The 18,799-nt window shown below is 47.4% G+C and overlaps 1 long non-coding RNA gene across 1 annotated transcript in view; it reads left to right on the top strand.

Moving 5' to 3' along the window:
* LOC139046231 (uncharacterized) overlaps positions 1–9,817 on the top strand; it is a 50,759-nt gene extending 40,942 nt beyond the window's left edge. Inside the window, exon 4 of the long non-coding RNA XR_011506041.1 lies at positions 1,068–9,817. This is a non-coding gene — a long non-coding RNA (uncharacterized lncRNA). The remainder of the gene's footprint in view (positions 1–1,067) is intronic.
* Positions 9,818–18,799: the final 8,982 nt, after the last annotated feature.

Raw genomic sequence — 18,799 nt, 5'->3', positions numbered from 1 at the left:
CCGCCTTTGCTTTCTAGAAGTCTTGAAAGCCGGCTCAGCTACACGTGGGCACAACCTGTAATTTCAAGGCGGTTAACACCCCCAGGATGGAGGCAGATTTAAACCAATGAGAACAGGATTGCATGTATAAACAGCCCAGCCTTCCCATCCTGCAGGACATAGAATGTGGGACAATTCTAAGGTGCCTTCTACATGGTTCCTCAGAGGCCCCCTATGGGATTGAACCCCAGGTGCCCACGGCTCTAACGCACTCGTTTATTGACTTTTTTCCCTTCCCCCTTTCCTTCACTTCTGTTTCCTAAGATAACCTCCCCCCAAAATTGTCTGCACCCAGATCTTGTTTCAGGGTCTGCTTTCAGAGAAACCTAAGCTAAGGCAGACATCGTATCTGACAAACTGGGGTATGTTCATGGAACAGCCATGGAGAGTGAGGGGGCTGGCAATGACATCATGGAAAAACAGTGAAAAGAGCTGAGGAACTGGGAGAAGAGAAAACTTACGGAAATGACCATGGTCATCTTTAAATACCTGGAAAGCATTTATGTGGAAGAGGACCAGGGAGACACCAGCATTAACTGAGTACCTTCTAGGTTGTGGACTAGAAATGATGTGGCATGCTAACACATCCCTTATCTTAGTCCGTCCTTACAACAGCCCAGTGAGGTAATGACGGTCTTTCTTTTTCAAATGAGGAAACTGAGGCACGGAGAGTTTAAGGAATTTGCCCAAGGCCCATAGCTAGCAAGTATTAGAACTGGGGTTCAAATCCAGACCTACCTGCCCCCGAGCTTGTGTCTCCCTGCTGTCCTGTGTGTATGGCACCGAAGGGCGAGACTGGGGCAACAGGTAGACATTCTAGGTGTGCAGAATGGTGTTTGTACGAACGCGGAGTGTGATGGAGAGTGTCTAGGTGTTCACCAAAGCTGTTTTCTCTTCCTGGGTGCAGAGGGACACTTCACGTCCCAACTTCCTTTACAATTAGACTGGGGCCATGTGACAGGGTTCTGGCAAGTGGGAATGTGCAGATGTGGTACACCTGAGATTCTCTCAATCTCTCTCTCTCTTAGCTGGCTGAAAGCAGAGAACCCCACAGAGGATTCTGGCAATGTCCTGGGGAATGGCCCAGCCACCAGATAGAAGGTGCATGGATCCACAGGGCATAGGGTAGAAGAGAGCACTCTACGTGTTGACCACGTTGGACGGGGACCTGAGTAATAAATGAACATGCGCTGGATGGAGCCACTGAAGATTTGGGGATTGCTATGTAACTGGCATTCACTAAGAAGCCACGAGCTTCCTGACTCAGGGAGCACACAGGAGTGATTAAATGTTCAACAGTCAAGGCTGTTGTAAAAGAGATTCCTGGGAGAGTGGACCAGATAACTTGTGAAAACAATAGCCCATATTTATTGAGCTATTATAGATCAGACATGTACATGCATTCTCTCATTTAAGTCTACAGTATGCTTTATTATACTCATTTTATACATGAGGAAGGTAAGGCACAGAGAGGTTAGGTAACTTGCCCAAGGTCACACAGTAAGCAAGGGGTAGAACCAACTGGCCTTCTTACCCCTTCCAGGTACCTCACTTTTAACCACTACTTTTCACCATCTCTAAAGCAGAAATTATAGTTTGAAGGCCTGGAGACTGGATTGGTTTTGCCCACCCTGGGATTTTTCGTTTTGTTTCTGTTTTAAAATTTCAGCCTATGCTTAAAAATTAAAAGATTTCACATAAAAACCATTTTCCAGTTTCTCTTGGAAATTCAGAAGATCCGGCAAAACTGGCTGGTAGGCCATTATGGCAACGGGCAGCTGGAGCCGAGGACTGGCGCCCCCTGCAGGTGGGGCGTGAACACGGCCCCTCATTTACGTTGCTGTTTGATTTTGTGAACCGTGAAAGCTTCCTCGTAAAGTTCGGTTCTCCCCAGGCTTCGAGCACGGTGTTGGGCATTAACAGGGGCTCAACAGATGTTTAGGAAACAAACGAATAAAAGCAGAACCCGGATTCTTTCACCCTCTCCCTCTTCCTTCAGCTCTCTCCTCTGCAGCTGGGAGCCTCTGAAGCCGAGTCACTAAATGGTAACACACAAGACTAATTTCTCTCTTGTCCCAAGCAGCCAGGACCCAGGTTACAGGTGCCTCCAAATGCTGAGCCTGGCGTCGGCTCACGCTGACGTTCTCTATCAGCTGAGAATGTTTGCTTCTGTGTAACTAGGTTTGTTCTGAAGAACCGGCCCAAGCTGGGGGCGAGCGGCCAGGCAGCGCCCGACGGTTCTGTCTTAGAGTAGGTTGTGCACAATGGGCTCTTTGTAAAGGCCATCCAGCAGGGCGCAGGCAGGCAGGCGTGCCCGCTGCCAGCTTTCGAGACTCGCTCATGGCAGTGCTCAAGAGGGACAGCACGATTTTAATCCACCACAGACGGCTGGCCTTACAAGTGGGTGTGTGAGCCTGGAGCAGGGGAAGGGTTTTCCCAGGGTCGTTAGCAAAGCTCACTTGTGGGAGTGAAGGTCTGGGGCACGGCCTGGATCAGCGGCTGTGACGCACACAGCGTAAGCCCCAGAAGCTCGCTGATCCACTTAGCAGAGCCCAAGCCTGCCCATCCGCACCCCTGCCCGGTCCTCCCAGCCCAGAGCTGGGACAGCACTGCCTTTCCCTGGAGGGCTGGTGTCTTGGCATCAGGAAGGGAGAGAGGAATGCAAGGGCCCTTCCAGGAGGAAAGCTGCTTGTTTGCCTGGAGGACGAAAGGGGGCTCTCCTTCCGCCTTCCCTTCTGAGCCTCCCACCTTGCAAGCAAAGTGGTCTGCTTAAAGGGGCAATTTTCAAGCCCAGGCGATTTTGCCTCCCAGGGACATTTACTAAGCCTGGAGGCATTTTTGGTGTCAAAAACTTGGAGGGGAGGTGCTGGTGGCATCTAGTGGGAAGAGGCCAGGGATGCTGCTAAACATCCTACAGTGAACAGCACGGTCTCCACAGCAAAGAATTACCCATCCCAAAATATCAGTTGTGCTGAGGTTGAGACCCTTGGCTTCAAGGATAGCTTTTATTACGTTTATAAGCTTCAAAATTATAAAAAAGAATTTATTATTTTATAATCAGAAAAATAAAATATGTTGAACTTCACAAGTATCATCTTTTTTCATTATGTGTAATAACAGTGTAGGCCCATAGTAGGTACTCCAAACCTATTTGACTTGATAAATTCCCAATCTATCTGTGTGAGAACCAGCTTTGATATTGATATGGATTGTAGCCATATAACTCTTTTCACTGAGAGAGAAACATTTGGTAGTTGAAAAGTTAAATTGTTACATATATCCCTTGAATCAAGAGATCCCAAATTTAGGAATTTCATATTGCTCAAAATGGGAGGCCATGGGGCCAGCCCAGTGGTGCGGTGGTTAAGTTCACACGTTCTACTTCGGCAGCCCGGGGTTCACCGGTTCGGATCCCAGGTGCGGACATGGCACCGCTTGGTATACCATGCTGTGGTAGGCATCCCACATATAAAGTAGAGGAAGATGGGCATGGATGTTAGCTCAGGGCCAGTCTTCCTCAGCAAAAAGAGGAGGATTGGCAGTGGATGTTAGCTCTGGGCTAATCTTCCTCAAAAACAAAAAGGGAGGCCAGGTGGAATCATGACTTGTTTCTGGTACTCCTTGGCACCCGCCAAAATTGCTAGTGGCCGTGTGGGCTTTACTTTTTTTCACGTGACCAGTGGTTGCTTTATGGCGTTATCACCACCTGAAATTCTATCAGATTTTGTTTACTTGTTTTACCGTCTGTTTTCTCTTCTACATGTGAGTTCTCTAAGGGCAAGGACCTTGTTCTTGCTCATTCCCTGGTGTGTCCTCAGTGCCTAGGATGGTGCCTGGCACATGGCATGGGGGGCATTTGATAAATATTTGTTGAATACATGAATGGCAGAGCAGAGAGGCCCAGAGACTGAGCGACCTGCCTAAGGTCATACTGAGCCCCATGCCTCTAGAGAACTGGCCATATGACCAGGTCTCGGCCCTCTCATTTGGCTGACTCCAGTTCCCCCAACAAATCTATGGTAGGGAGATGCGAGGCATGCTCCCCTATCACCACAGAGCTGCCCTGGGAGACTCAGGAGCACGAGGACACAGTATGGCATCCTCATTTCCCAGACGGGAGGGCCACTGTAGAAGTGACCTTGTGATGTGATACAGAGGGACCAACCTGGTTTGCCTGGGACCAAGGAATTTCCTGGGTGCCAGTCTTTCAGCCTGAAAAGGGGAAAGTCCCAGTTAAGCTGGGATGAATTGGTCACCCCATGTGACAACCACCTTCAGTGAAAATCTCTGGTGCCCTGCGCTGGATACTTCCTCTGGGACACACTGTCAGGTGTCAGGGAATGATGGGCTCCTGGTGGCAGAAGGGAGAGGCTTGAATGATCATTGAGTCCAGAGCTTGTAGACTCATGTCTGCAAGAAGCTGGGAGAAGTGGGGATGATGGCAAATTGGGGAATATTTGTCCCTTGTAAAAGGAGGAGCTGCACTCCACTTGCGGTAAATGTTGACCTGTGGGAACGAGCCCACGTGGCAAGTTGAGCCCGTTTCTCAAGAGAAGCCTGAAGTTTGTGTGTGTGTGTACTTGAGAGAGAGAGAGAAACCTACTGATTTTTTTAAAATGTAAACATTGTGCAGTGTAACAAAATGCACCTGCAGGCAGGGTCCAGCTCATAGGCCACTGATGGGAGGATACTGGTATAGTCTGAAGTTTCATTTTACACAGGGGGAAACTGAGGCACAGAGTACAGTGAGTGCAGAGCTCGGAGGGAAGGACCCAGGCCTGCTAACCAAGGAGCTTCAATAAAAAACCAGTTTCTATGAAGATGAGCTAATTTGGCAGGCAAGGGGGACAAAATTCACTGTAAAGGACAAAATTCCTTGAGCGCCCACTGTGTTTCAGACAATTACTTAACGATTTCAACGTATAAAATCACACTCGATTTTTACAACAGCCCTTTGAGCAACTTCATCTCTCTCTGCCTATTTCCTTATGTGTAAAATGAAAATAATAGTAGGAAATGCATGAAGTTATGGCAAAGACAAAAGGAATTAATTCATGTGAAGTGTGTCGAACCAGGGAGTAGCAGGTGTTGGCTCTCGTCACGGAGGTAGGTGTTCTTGTCATCCTGTCTTCCACGCGAAGGCGCTGATTTCTCAGAGGTCACCTAACGTGCCCATGATTGTCCAGCAATAAATCAGAACCAAGAGTTGAACCCTTATTGTCTGGCGATAATTGCAATGGTCTTTTCCTCTATTGCCCTTGCTAAACCCCTAGGCTGGTGTTATGAATTCAAGATAAGGAAAACAAAACAGCCAGTTTTTCTCCCCGGGTAATCACTGTGCAGACAATCAAGGACAGAAGCTAAGTGCTCTGATATTTCCCTACGCTGTCAGCCGAGCATCGTGTGTGATGAGGGAAGAGAAAATGTAGCACAGATAATAAAAATGGTGGATAATAAAAATAATTTCTCCTTGGGCATTCATTATACAATTTGGGGGCAGCTAATTTATCTTCCTAATTATATTTTGCTTAAGCTCATTTTAAAATTAGTTTGTTTACCCTGAGCACACACTGATTAACAGCAGGGAGAGGTGGCCTAGAAACATCTTGGGTGGTAGAGGGAAGATATCTTGAGATTTGGAGGAATTTCCATGGATAGTTTTCATGTAGCTATGGGAAGGTAGAAGGTTGATACGTTGATGGTGCTTTGAGTATAAATAATTATTGCGATTCGTTTTGGGGAGTATTTAAATATAAAGCTATAGATTGCAGACCCAGAGAATTGAAAGGACCCCAAGCTCCTTCCTGTTTATTCTTCAGTGCTGGGAGTTCAGACAGTCAAGGCAGGTAAGTCAAACAAGGAGATGGAAAGGGAGGGCTAGCTGGAGGTGACCCCAGGAGTTTCCTTTCAATAGATATCCAACAAAGATTAAATGCCTAGTATTATTGTGAATTATGCCAGGAGCCAGAGGAGACCGAGATGAATGAGGCCATTGTCTTACCCCGTGGAATTCCACAGTCTGTTAAGGAAAGCAGACTTGTAAACAGAGAAATCACAGCCCAGTGGATGAGGGCTATAAAAAAGATGAGATCAGAGTTGAAGGAGCAGAGAAGCGATGGTGACAATCTGCCTGAGGAAGTCAGGAGGGGGCCTGCTCCGTCCCTTACTCTTCCTCTGCCCTGCTCTGTTTTGAGGGTGGGAGCCCCTGAAGGCTCATTGTCAGCGCATTCTGCTGGTTCAACTCATGGAAGGCAGTGGTGACAGACCAGAGGACAGGAGAGACGGAAAAGTCAGGGCATCTCTCCCATTTCTTCTCTGCCCCGACAGGTATCTCCAAAATCTCCAAAGCATCTGGGGCTCTGCCAGGATTTCACCCCTACTAGACAGGTCCCCGGGATCCGGCCTCAGCAGGGTGTTGTGGCCTCTGGCTCTGGTAACCTCCCATTGCCCCTCCAGCCTAGGAGTCGTAGCAGCTTCTTGCTGGTGCTAATCTCTGGTTTGTCTCACTGTCCCCTGGTTGGCGGCTCAGATTTTCCATCACCCGTGGAACCAATCCCCTCCACTAAATTCACAATATTTGAATACAGAAAATGGGCGGGCTCTGATGGGTACAGAGGGCTGCCCAGGGGAGCTGACACCTGAGCTGGTTTTTAAAGGGTGAGGAGAAATTTGCTACATAGGCATCTGGGGAAGATTGTGTCCTTGGAGGTGTGAGACCCTGAGTGTGGGGATCCAGGAGAGACAGACACCCCGCAGTGGGGAGCCCCCAGAGACGTTTAGAAAGAGAGTATTCAGGCGTTTTAGAAAACTCACCTGACTAACTCTGCTCCATACAGACTGGTCAAGAAAAGACCAGGGTGGGGATGAAGCTTCATTGAGAGACCATCACGACGGTTCAGGCCAGAAGCCGCTGAGGCTTGAACTCTAACAGCTTGATGGATAGATGAGGAGAGGCGAGCGAGGACACCCCCAGATACCATACTCCTGAAAAGAAATTTCTTGTTCTAGCACACGATAGGTGCTCAATCAATATTTGTTGAGTGACTTAATAATTCTCATAACTTATTTGTGTTACAGAACCTCAGCGGTGCCCTTCCTTCCCCTCCACCAGAGCCCTAGGTGCCCCGAGAGTACTGGGCCTGTCCTGTGGGGCCTGTTGTGCAAGGTCTCCAGTTTCTGCGTCCCTTTCAGCACGGCACGGGGTTCACACCGCCCTAGAGCAGCCCTCCCTCCAGGTACTTAGCGTTCCTCCCATCAGGGCCACGCAAGCAGCAGGTATTCACTAAGCACGTAGAAGCAGCTCGTAACTGACAGCCACAGAGCACGTACCACACGTCAGGCACTTGCTAAACACTCCATGCGTGTGTCTCAACCCTGCTAACAGCCCAGGGAAGTAGGTGCCACATTTGTCCTCATTTGACAGATAAGGGAGACACACAGAGACAGGAACCTGTTGAGGTCACGCGGCTAGTGAGTGGCAGGGTTGGAATTCTACCCAGGCATCTGACTCTGGAGCCCGGGTTCTGAGCCCCTGGGCTGTCGTGCCTCGCAGTGTGCTGTGTGCAGTTGGGGAAATAAAGAAATATAAGACAAATCTGTGGGGAGGACAGATGGGAATGCACTAAGAGTAAACCTTGATGCTAAAAATATATAGTAATTCGAAGCAACAAAGGAAAGTCTACCACAACCAGAATGTGATTATTGCCAATGTGAATGGTAGGGATAATGAGGGAGAGCATCCCAGATGGGGGCAATCAAGGGAGGCTTAAGGAAGGAGGTAGGATTCCACTGGCGGTTTTCCTGCTAGTCAAGGAGACACGCTGAATTCCTTTGAAGCAATGCAAGGACAACTTGGAGTCACTAGTGGGTGGATGCAAATTGCAGCAGGAAAGGAAAGAAGGGAGAGATTAGAATCAACTGGAAAAAGGCCTCTGGTTGATCCTCCAGCTCTGAGCTCCAGTGCATGGGCCTGGGGTGGATGGCCTGTGGGTGGAGTACCTTTTACGAACTCTTCTGCCTGCCAGCCACCGCAGATTCATTTCATACATGCGCATTCCTAGGTTGAAAGTCGCTTTTTCTGGGACTCTGGCTTTTCCTTTAGGAGTGGGTTCTCTGCACTTTTTTTTCACGCCTGACCTGTGACCACAGCAAGGAAGACACATCTCACTACAGCCAAGAAAGAGGCTCCATCTCTCCTGGTCCACTGGGAATGATGGAGTGGCAAGCAACACGTAGGACTTGAATTTACCCACTTGATGGCTTATTCATTAGGTGACACAGGAAAATGACCCCAGAGCAGGAGCAGGTTGGAGAGTCTGAGGATAGAGGTAACAGAATGCCTGCTTGTCCCCTGAAGTAATATCTGTTTAGCCTGTTCATGATTTCTTCCCTTGGGAATTCCTCCACTAGTCTGTTTGGTCTGAGTAGGACTCAATCAAATGTGCCTTCCTCTACTGCAGGGGAGGGGGCGTAACCCAGCTGGCCAACCAGAGGACTCCACCCTCTTGGCCATGTGATTGAGCCAAGGCTGGTGACAGGTAGGCCCCTTGCTCTCCAGCCATGCTAGCTTTGAGCTGCAGGAGAGTGTCATTCACGAAAGCAGGGCCCATGTGAGCCAACACTGGATAAAGTTCCAGTCTCTCAGGCGTCTGCTTATGATATGAAGGATCTGTCCCCTCTGGTCCCTTAATGGCTACACAACCAGAGACCCTCAGTTGACCATTGTGTTGGAGGTCTGGGGTCTACACAGTGCTATCCTGGCTTATCTCAGTTAAGGGTATATTATACTTGCTGGGACAGAAGCACATAATGGAGGCATAAACCTGGGTATCTTTGCACCAGACGTGATTTGAAGAGGGAAAATCTGTGTGCCCGCCCATAAGCCCCTACATCTGGGCATCTTCTTAGAGCAAAAGGACTTTGGACGTATACTGACAATTGTTCTTTCAAGAAAATGTGCCGATTTACACCCCCACTAGAGATCTGAAAATGTCTTTTCCTCCTGGCCCTCACCAAACCTAAGTATTTAATTTTAAAAAATCAGTTTAATAGAAATAAATTATATTGTTATTCTAATTTATTTCTAAGGAGTAGGAGGCTTTTTCATACTTTTTGTCCATTTATCTGTCTTCTTTTGTGAATCGCTCCTTTGGGTGCTTTTGCAATTTTCTGTTGGTATATTTATTTTTTCTTATTAATTTTTAAGTTGTCTATGTATATTAGGACCTCACAAATTTATCTGCCTTAGATGTTGCAAATATTCTCACAGTTTGCCATTTTATTTAATGTTTATTGTGAATTTTTTCCAGTATAATTGCACTATAATTTATATACAATACAATGTGTCTGCTTGAAGTGTACAATTCAGTGAGTTGTGACAGATGCATATACCCATGAGGAACATTTCTGTGACCCCAGAAGTTCCTTTGCGCCATTTCACATGGATCTAATTTCCATCATTTTAGGTTAGTTTTTCCTATTCTAGAACTTCATATAAATGGAATCATACAATATGTACTTTTTTTACAAAGCATAATGTTTTTGAGATTCATCCATGCTGTTGTATTTTCAGAATAAATAAGAAAATGCAAAGGCAAGTCACAGGCTGTGAGAAGGTTTTTAATACATGTACCTGATGAAAGACTGGTATTGTGGATGCCTTTGGTATACAAAAATTTTAAATTTTTATGAAGTCAAATGTATCACTTTTTTTATGCTGATGTCTTTGGTGTTATTCTTAGAAAGACTATTATCTCTGACATACAATTATTGATTTATAATTTTCTGGCATTTTTATAGTGTTAAAAATTTAATCTAAAATTAAATCTAAAATTAAAATATTAAAATTTTTAGTCTACTTGAATTACTTTTTGAAAATGTTAGCAAATTATTCCAATATCATTTACTGATATTCCATCATCCTCCTCCCCCAATTTAAAATGCCGTGTTTGTTAAATATTAAAATATTTATAGGCACTTGGGTCAGTTCTGGCCCTTTAATTCTGTTTTCCAGCCTTGGGAACAGCTGAACCCTCTTATCAGTATTAATATCTTTTCTGTTTTGTATCCTCTGAATACCGTCCTCTCTCTCTCTCTCTTTCTTCCACTCCTCCCTTGCTTTTTCTCTTTCTCTCTCTTTTCCCCAACAATATGCTGAAATCTAATTATGTTCTCCAAGCCAGCCCACCTTTCCCCATCAAATCCTCTTGATATTATCTTTGGGTTTAGTGAGAATATTCTCCCCACTCCAACTTTATTGAGGAATAATTGACAGATATAATTGTATATATTTAAAATGTACAGTGTGATGATTTGATAGACTTATATAAAGTGGAGTGATCACCAAGACCAAGACAATAAATACATCCATCACCTGTGACAATATTCTTGATTTCAACGCTGAAGTAATGGACAAAAAGACTTTGCAAAGGCTGACATGCTTTATAAATTTAAGGCGTTACTACTGTGCTTCTGAAAGTACAAGGAAGACTGAAAAAAGGTTGTTATCTACTGAACGCTGTTTGTTGATAGTGGAACTTTAAAAACAAAATCATTTCCCCTTGAATAATCACTATTAACATTTTTGTACAAATTTTTGCATTCACAGTTTATAAAACAAAAGCTCTCACTTACAAGGATATAATAAGGAGTTCCTTCTCCCCCGTTCTTGGGTCTGGCCCAAGGACTGGGTAAGCAGCTGTTGTGCAAAAGCTGGCCTCTCTCCTTTCCTTTCCCCCTTTCACAGTCTCTGCCCAATTGGCCAGTAAATTAATAAGGCTTAATGTCGTCCAGTCTCTTAGTCAGGAATTAATAAACCATAGTCTCATAAAAAATTAGTTAGGCATTTATGGTATGTGGATTCACATTTTAACAACTCCATACTCTCCGCAAGCAGAGCCTCTTTACCACTTCTGGCTTTTCTAGCAGAATCCACGGCCTTGTGGTCCCCTGGCCTTGTGGTCTTCTTCTTTGTACTCTGGTGTCATCTGTTAAGGACACTGAAGGTCAACCTCTAATCTCACTTTCTAGTAAATAGTTCAATGCCGTGGAATCAGGTGGAGAGCTAGCATGAGAGTCCTTGGAGGCGGAAGAGAGGGGATCGCGCACGGGCTGATTTTCAGATATAATAACTGGCATGTCATGCTTCCTACCTTGGTAAGTTATGACATTTTCAAAGCCCGTTGGCACCATTGGACCTAACCCCATTTCTTTTACAGACTAACCAGGTGGGCAATGATAAGTGAGGTAGCATCTGTATCGTGGGCCCCTTTTGTTCATAATAGGAATAGTAATGTGTGTGTTGTTTTATCTCACGGCATTATTCTAAAAGCTGTATGTAATAACAGTTGGGATATAGAGCTCTGTAAAGTGCAAAACACTGTGTATTCTTTTAAGGATGATGCCCTTTGACCCACTCACTGTGGAAAAAAAAAAAGGTAAGTGTCTTGAAAACCAGAGGTCAAAGCTATAGGTTTACTAGTACTTGGTTAGTCTTTCACCAAACTCTTCCAGCATGCATCTGCCAAAAAAATGTCCAGAGTGCAGAACTGAGGAGAACTGCTCATCTCCTGGCTTTGAAGTCAACTTGTGGGACCAAATGATGAGATGGTCCGCACAGTAACCTTATATCCAGAACATTCCATTTGCTGCTGCTTCTCCCTTCTTATATTTCAGACCTCCCACCTCCAGGCCAGCAGACCCTCAGATTCCCCAGACATGTGTTGGAGCTAACAAATTCCCCCAAGCAGAGCGTGTTGACTATGAGAGTGTGTGTGGGTTGTGGGGGGTTGGTGCACAGCTGTCTCTGTGGTGGGGCTGGGACACAGCAGGAGTTACCCAGGCAAAGTGGCTTTGGGGAGGCACAGGCAGAGCTTTTGGGAGTTCTGAAGACCTCTCCCCACATCCATGGAGTGGCCTAATTGCACTCCTAGCTGACTCCAGGCCTGATCCTGAGCCTGCTTGGGGGCAAAATAGTGGTATGCCAATAGATGCTTAGAAACTGGTTTGATGGGGAAAGGGACAGTAAGTAAGGCCCTGACCTGTAGCGTTTACCAAATTCTCCAGAGTAAATACTCACCCACCATGTTGAGTTCAAGCTACCAGTGTGACGTCATCAAATGTGGGGTTGGGAAGAGGTATGCGGTAACACCATATGTAGTATTCCCACCATCAGAGATCCAACAGACACAAAGAACTTCAATTGCATAGATAAGAGTAAGTGCAATGAAATGATTAGGAAGTGATGAGGTTTAAGTAGGATTGTCTTTGTTTTTAATATAATTTATTTAATTGTATACCTATATAACTTAATTTTAAATAATGGCAGTGTTTAATAAGCATCTGGGAAAATTCCTGAAATTCTGACACTAGCTCTTGTGAGCCAGTACAAGCTGGCTCCAAAGGAGAACAAACATTGAGTGTTGGTGAACATCCAACCTGTGAGGAGAGTACAAGGTTCCTGCCTCCTGCCCCATCCCCTCCCTGGCAGGGCAAGAGACAAACAACTGGGATTCCTTAATTATCCCAACAACAAAGAATAAACAAAAAAACAAAAAAACCCAAAACCTTTGCCCTATTGGCATAGAATTTCCACCTCACTTCATAGTTAATCCATATCCACCTCGCAGAGAGTAGATGTGAGAGGCAAGGTTATAGGAAGGGTGAGTTTTGAGATGTAAGGAAGATGAGTGCATGGACAGCATCAAAACAGACAGGGACTAGACTATCATAGAAGGTTCTAGAAGCCAGGTGTGGTATTTGGATGCTGGATGCTTAGATTGAGGAGAGGAAGCAGGAAAGATGATAGGAGGAAACCAACTCCTTGCACGTCACAATTCTGCCCTGAGCCAGTTCTGGCACAATTTTTGAAGAACAACATTCTCTCATGAGATTCTTATGGAAAGGGAAAAACTTCCTGTGGTCTCAGAAACACATCTGATAAAAGGGGTCTCCCAGAATGCAGGCCACAGAGCCGTCCTCAGCAGCCATAATGAGACACAGAATGAGAAGTACCTGAGACCTATGTTATCAAACCCTGCCCTGCTGAGTACACGTGGAGAGGATAAAGACCAAGTGCCATTTCAGTCCATTATCAACCCAATCTACTTCTTCTTGAGTGGGAGCAGAGTTAGAAATCTAGTTCTAAAAATAACATTGTAGTCTGTGTCGTGGAGTAATTACACCTATATTAAGCCATGTTAAAGTGCGTGCGTGCGTGTGTGCATGTGTATGGTGAGGGGAGAGAACGAATCCTGCCTTGTGTATATACACAACAGTAATTTTCCTTCCCATTTTGTGTTTTCCTTCTAGGCAGCAGGTGCAGCACTGGCGAGGGGAGGAGCCGGGAAGGGAACTGGTGCTGTTGAGTACCTGTCAGGCCCCCTGCACTGTGTGCAGCACTTTCCGTCCTATCTCACGCAGTGCTCGCCATCCTCTGAGGTAGGCAAAGTCTAGCAGCCGGGAAGTGATAGAACCGTGTTTTAAACTCATCCGTTGAACACAAAGGCCACTCTCTTTTCCCTGTGCTCTGCTGCCACTAATCATGCCCTTCACAGATCAGAGCAGAGACAGCCAGAGTTGGGTCGTACTCATCTCAGTACACCCAGCGCCAGAATGGTCCCCAGCACAGAGGAGAGTTCCGCAAAGGCTTGCTGAACGTAGTGATTTCAGAACAAAGAGTTACCATCTGAGTGTTTGACTTGCAGCACGTGCACTGGGAACAGACTCCGTGATGATCCTAGATCCAGTGATACCCCAAAGAGTCAAGACATAAAGCCAGATAATGGTGGATACCATCCTGTGTCGCATTAACAGTTGTCGCTTTATTCGTAAGCAGGGTGCTGCTCGTCAACGTTCCTCAGCATGCTTTGAAGTCCGACGCCCTTTGATGATATAGAGGTGTTAGATTGTCCACCAGGCCATGTCTGGTTTTGGCTTTGGGGCAGAGGGGTGCTTAACACTTTGAGAAAAACCCAACAGAGGAAGACCTGGATTTACAAAGAAAGAACTTGGTGAGGGGAATGTTTGTACTGCAAAATTCTTTACCACATGCTTCCTTTAGATCATTGGAGTCCAGAGTATGTTTACAACAGGACTCAGTATCCCCAGGCTGACTGCACACCACTTTTCAGTGGCACACCTGAGTGAAGGGGGCAGCAGAGACCCCCACCAGCCCAGCCCTGTCCCTGTGCAAGAGGACACTCAGCTCTCCCCCTGCATTCTCCTTTCTCTTCTCCAGGAAGAGAAATGTCCCCTCAACCTATTCCCAGGAAGTCTGGTGAGGGGACAAGCTGGCTGCCCCTGAGAAGGGAAATTTGAGTGGAAGAATATAGACTGGGAGAGCTTAGGGGACGTGTCGAAGGAATTGTGACAGGTGCCAAGCATACCACCACATACCCAGGAAACACCCAGCCCAGGGAGTGAGGCCCACCCTGTGGCTCCTGGGGAATCTCGAGGGAGAAAGAAACATGGTCCCCACAGTGTCAGAGCTCCTACCTGTTTACACAAACCAGTTCCCACCACCCAAGGGGGTAAACTGAGCTGAGTATTTGATGAGGAGGAAGTGAGTGGAATGTGAGAATCCTCATCACTGACGTCAAGCTTGCCTTTTGTTTTATTTATACCCGTGACATGTGACACAGGATCTAATTTTCCATTGTAGTTTTTCCTGTTAGGACCTGAGTGATGGCAAGCGAATGCTTAGTGCCTGAGCCTGGAAAACAATATTTTAAATTTGAAACCAGAGTTCCTATGGGATTCCGGTCTGTCGCTGTCTTCTCACCTGCCTGCCCCTCCCTGGAACCTCTGAACTCACCATCCAAAAGGGCAAAAGGGATCGCACTCCTACAGGTGTGGCTGCCCCAGGGAGAGGTCAGAGCTGGAGGCACCCAGGTGCCCACTCCACACCGGTGGCAGGCTGTTCCTTCCTGGCACGGGCACTGGAGGGAGGCCAGGGAGCAGTGAGGCCTCACGGCAGCCTTGGCACAGAGCCCCAGCTGCTGTCTGGGCATGAAACTGCGCTCTGGCACCAGGAGTGTGGTTCCAGCTCCCTGACCCAGAACTGCCCGTGCAGGGACCACTCTGCCTCTCCAGCCCTGCTGGGGCCACTCCTTCTGCCCCTCAGGGCAGGGGAGGTTCAGGAGCAGAGATGCATCTGGAAGGAATGGCAGGAACAATTAGGGAATGTGGGGGCAAGGGTAGTTATGTCCCCACGTGCAGAAGCAGCTTTGGGGGTGTGCCGAGGATGGAGGAAAGGATGGTACAGCGCATGCTTTACCCCAGCTCCTTGCTCTGCTGTGAGACTAGCAGCCCTAGATCAGCCTCCCTTCCTGACCTCCCACCGCCTCACATCCAGAAGCGATGTCTCTAATGTGGGTCCCTCTTCCCACCCTGAAAACATAGCTCCGCCTGGGTCCCCCCGCCCACCCGCCACTATTTCAGTGGGGCCTCCTGTTGCCAGATTGTCAACAAGGTTTGCAGCCTCTGACCCCAGAGAAATCTCAACTTCCTTGTACTCAGTTCAGAAGACGTTTGTTATTCAGGATTCTGATGCAGAGGTCTGATAAGAGAGGCCTCGGGCCTTCCGAGTTAGTAACCCCAGCAGAGTCTGAGGATTTACAAGTCAAGAAGCACAAGGACGGCCACGCCCTGAGGTGGCACAGGGCCAGCTCCTGTCACCTGAAACCTTCCAGGATGTTTAGAAATGGGTGTCAGTGAGTTTTCACTACATTTACTTTGGATGCCTTGCTTGTTTTGTTTTGGTTTGGGTTTTTTTGAAACAAAGGTTTCCAGTAGCGCCAACTGAATTGGATCTGTGTTTTATTGACTCTACTGTCGTTCATACGCTTGACTCCGTGTTGCCTTCCATGTCTGCGTCACTTTTCTCTGTCGGCTTAGGTGAAGGCACAGAGTAGGCTGGCATCTAGAAGTGCAGTGTGGGAAGCCAGAGAGAGCGCCTTCAAAGAAGTCCTGGCAGCTCATCCCCGTCTGGCCCACAGGGGCAGGAGTGGCTTGAAGAGGAGCGGGCCATCTTCGTGTGCGATAGCGTAGGGCCAGGCCTTCAGAATTCCATCTGCAACAGCCCACCTTAGCCCCCGTTTGAAAGCCTGTGTCTGTCTGACCAGCCTGTCTCAGATGCTTCCTGTGGGCAAGTACATCACGTGCTTCCTACTAGATCCTGGGGTGGAGGTGGAGGCCAGGGCAAGAAGGTCTGAACGAGGCACGGCCATTTCCATCAGGAAAAAGTACACAAGCAACACAGGCTGCAGGAAACAAGGTGGGGAGGAAGCAGTAAGTGGACCCCGTGGGCTCAGGATGTGTCTAGACAAGCTCTACGTTCCACACTGAGGGGCTGGTGTCACTATAACTCCCTTTTCAAAGGCTCACTGGAGGGTTGTTTGGGACAAGTGTGTGGAATTTACAGTCAAACATTCCAGGGTTCAAGTACTTCCTTATTAGCTCTGTGATCTTGGGAAGGTACTTAAACTCTCTCAGCCTCAGTTTCCACGTCTGTGAAAGGGAGATACTGAGCCTGTCACATGGGTTAACGAGGGGGTTCAATGAGATGAGGAAGACAAAGCACACAGCTCGATCCACAGCATCGAGCACGTAGCAGGGGCTCCCTCACCTTCCCCACTTGGACTAGGGGTCTTGGCACAGCCAGGTGGGCCGACGTCTCTGAATTTTCTTTGTGACAGGCTGGGAAGGTTGAGAATCTGGATGCTGACTCACAGATCTGACTGTGCTGATTAACCTGTAGGGTGGGGCGGCAGGTGAGCCCCGAGACTCAGGGACACAGTGCATGGAGAGGAATTGTCTTCATGAGCAGGGGTTGGCAGAGAAGAGCTGGGGAACAGGGACATGTGACTGGCCTGATCCCGGCCGTGCTCTCCAAGGCGGAGCTGGGATGGGGGTGGGGTGGCCTCCTCCAGGACTCTTTCTACCTTGGAGGTTCATCTGAACCTGATTACATCTTGAGGTTGGGCAGGAGGGGGATGGGGGGGTGTCATTGAGGTATGGTGTAGGGTACACAGCACACTTTACTCTGAGCCAGGATCCCCAGAACAAGGTCCCAGCCCCTTCTCCCATCCCCCAACCCCCATCATGGCCCCCACCTGCCAGCTACCCACAGTGTTATCCCGAGTATTACTGTGTAATGTGAAGCCTCAGCTAGGATAAGCATTGACTGACACTGTTGTCGAGAGGGCTCTCACAGGGCTGTTCCATTCACCATCGGGAGAAAAATAGGTATATTAAGAAATTATTTTTCTGAGGTAATTGAAATCCGAACACCTTACCTGTCTCACCAAGCCAAGGTGGAAAGTGAACCTTGGTTCCAGATGATACACGTTAGGCCTGAAAGAGAAGAATGAGTCCTTGGGTTAACAGAGACAGTGAGGCACCTGTGCTGGCCTCAGAGAGACTCCGGGCAAAGCAAGAGTGGTCCAAATCCACTGAGAATCTGTAAATCTCATAAAGCTAAGAATTCTGCTCTTCTCCATCACTAAATTATTTACCTAAGCTACTGAGAAACCACTTGTTGCTCAAATCCCTGCTTTTCCCACCTTCCCACTGCCCCCCTGCATTCATACATGTGGTTGCTCAGCAATGGGAAGGAAAGAGAGGCTGGGATGCAGTAGTCATGGGTGGTCTTCACTCTGGATGGTGAATAAATGAGGCTTGGCTGTCTTTTGTGCTGTGTCTTTCATGGCTAGACACAAAAGTCCACACAGTGGGCTCAAGAAGTACTCTGGGGTCTCACAGCCAGGCTGGCTCACAAGCAGGGTATGGTTAGGAAAAACTGACCAACAGATAAGCATTGATTGAATACCTACTATGTAGCAGGCAGAATGTAAGGATTTAGGTATACATGGTCCCTGCCTTCAGGAGCTCAGAGTCTGGGGAGGAAGATAGATTTTAAACAAACAACATACCAAAACTTACATAATTCACAGATTGTGACACATGAATAGCTATTATGAGGGGGAATAACAGCGGGGATCTGATACAGATTGGGAAGCAGGTTCAAGGAAGTATCTCTGAGGAGGTGACAGTTAAGATAAAGCCTAGAACAGCGCTTCTCAAATTTCAATGTGCATCAGAACCACTCAGAGAGTTTGTTAAAAAAACAGGCTTTTGGATCCCAGCCCCAGAGTTTGTGATTCAGTAGTTCCAAGGTGGGTCCCAAGAATTTGCATTTCTGCTAAGTTTCTGGATGATGCTGAGACTGCGGGCATGGAGACCACACTTTGAGAATCACTTCCCTAGAGGATCAGTAGGAATTAGCCAGGTGAAGAGAGTAGGGGAGAAGGCCAGCGTGGCAGAGGGAGGAGCCTGCACAAACCCCATGATGTGGGAAAGATCTAGAGGCTTCAGCTACTGGAAAGGTCAGTGTGTCTCAAGGCAGGGAATTAGTGGACCGGTGGCTTGAGGTGATGGTAGAGATGAAGCTGACCCTCATCCCCATCCTGAAACTCACTCCAGCAGAGCCACGACCAGTGGTAGTGGGTCTAAGAATGGTTCCATTGGCCCTTGGGGATGTCCCACCGCAACATGGAGCTAATAGAACTGAGCTGACACTGAGATTCTGTGAGGATTTAAGTGATAAGGCATGCAAAGGGCCAAGCACAGAGTAAATGCTCAGTCCATTCTAATTTTCTTTCCCCTCTCCCTTCCCTGACTTGAAACAAGACCTTACCTCACATTCTCTATTTTAGCCATAAAAGGACACATTCCTGAATTGGTGCTGAGATGCTCTCCCATA

Source organism: Equus asinus, chromosome 9 (genome assembly GCF_041296235.1).
Source record: "Equus asinus isolate D_3611 breed Donkey chromosome 9, EquAss-T2T_v2, whole genome shotgun sequence".
Classification (NCBI taxonomy): Eukaryota; Metazoa; Chordata; class Mammalia; order Perissodactyla; family Equidae; genus Equus; species Equus asinus.
This window is presented reverse-complemented; position numbering and strand designations above follow the sequence as displayed.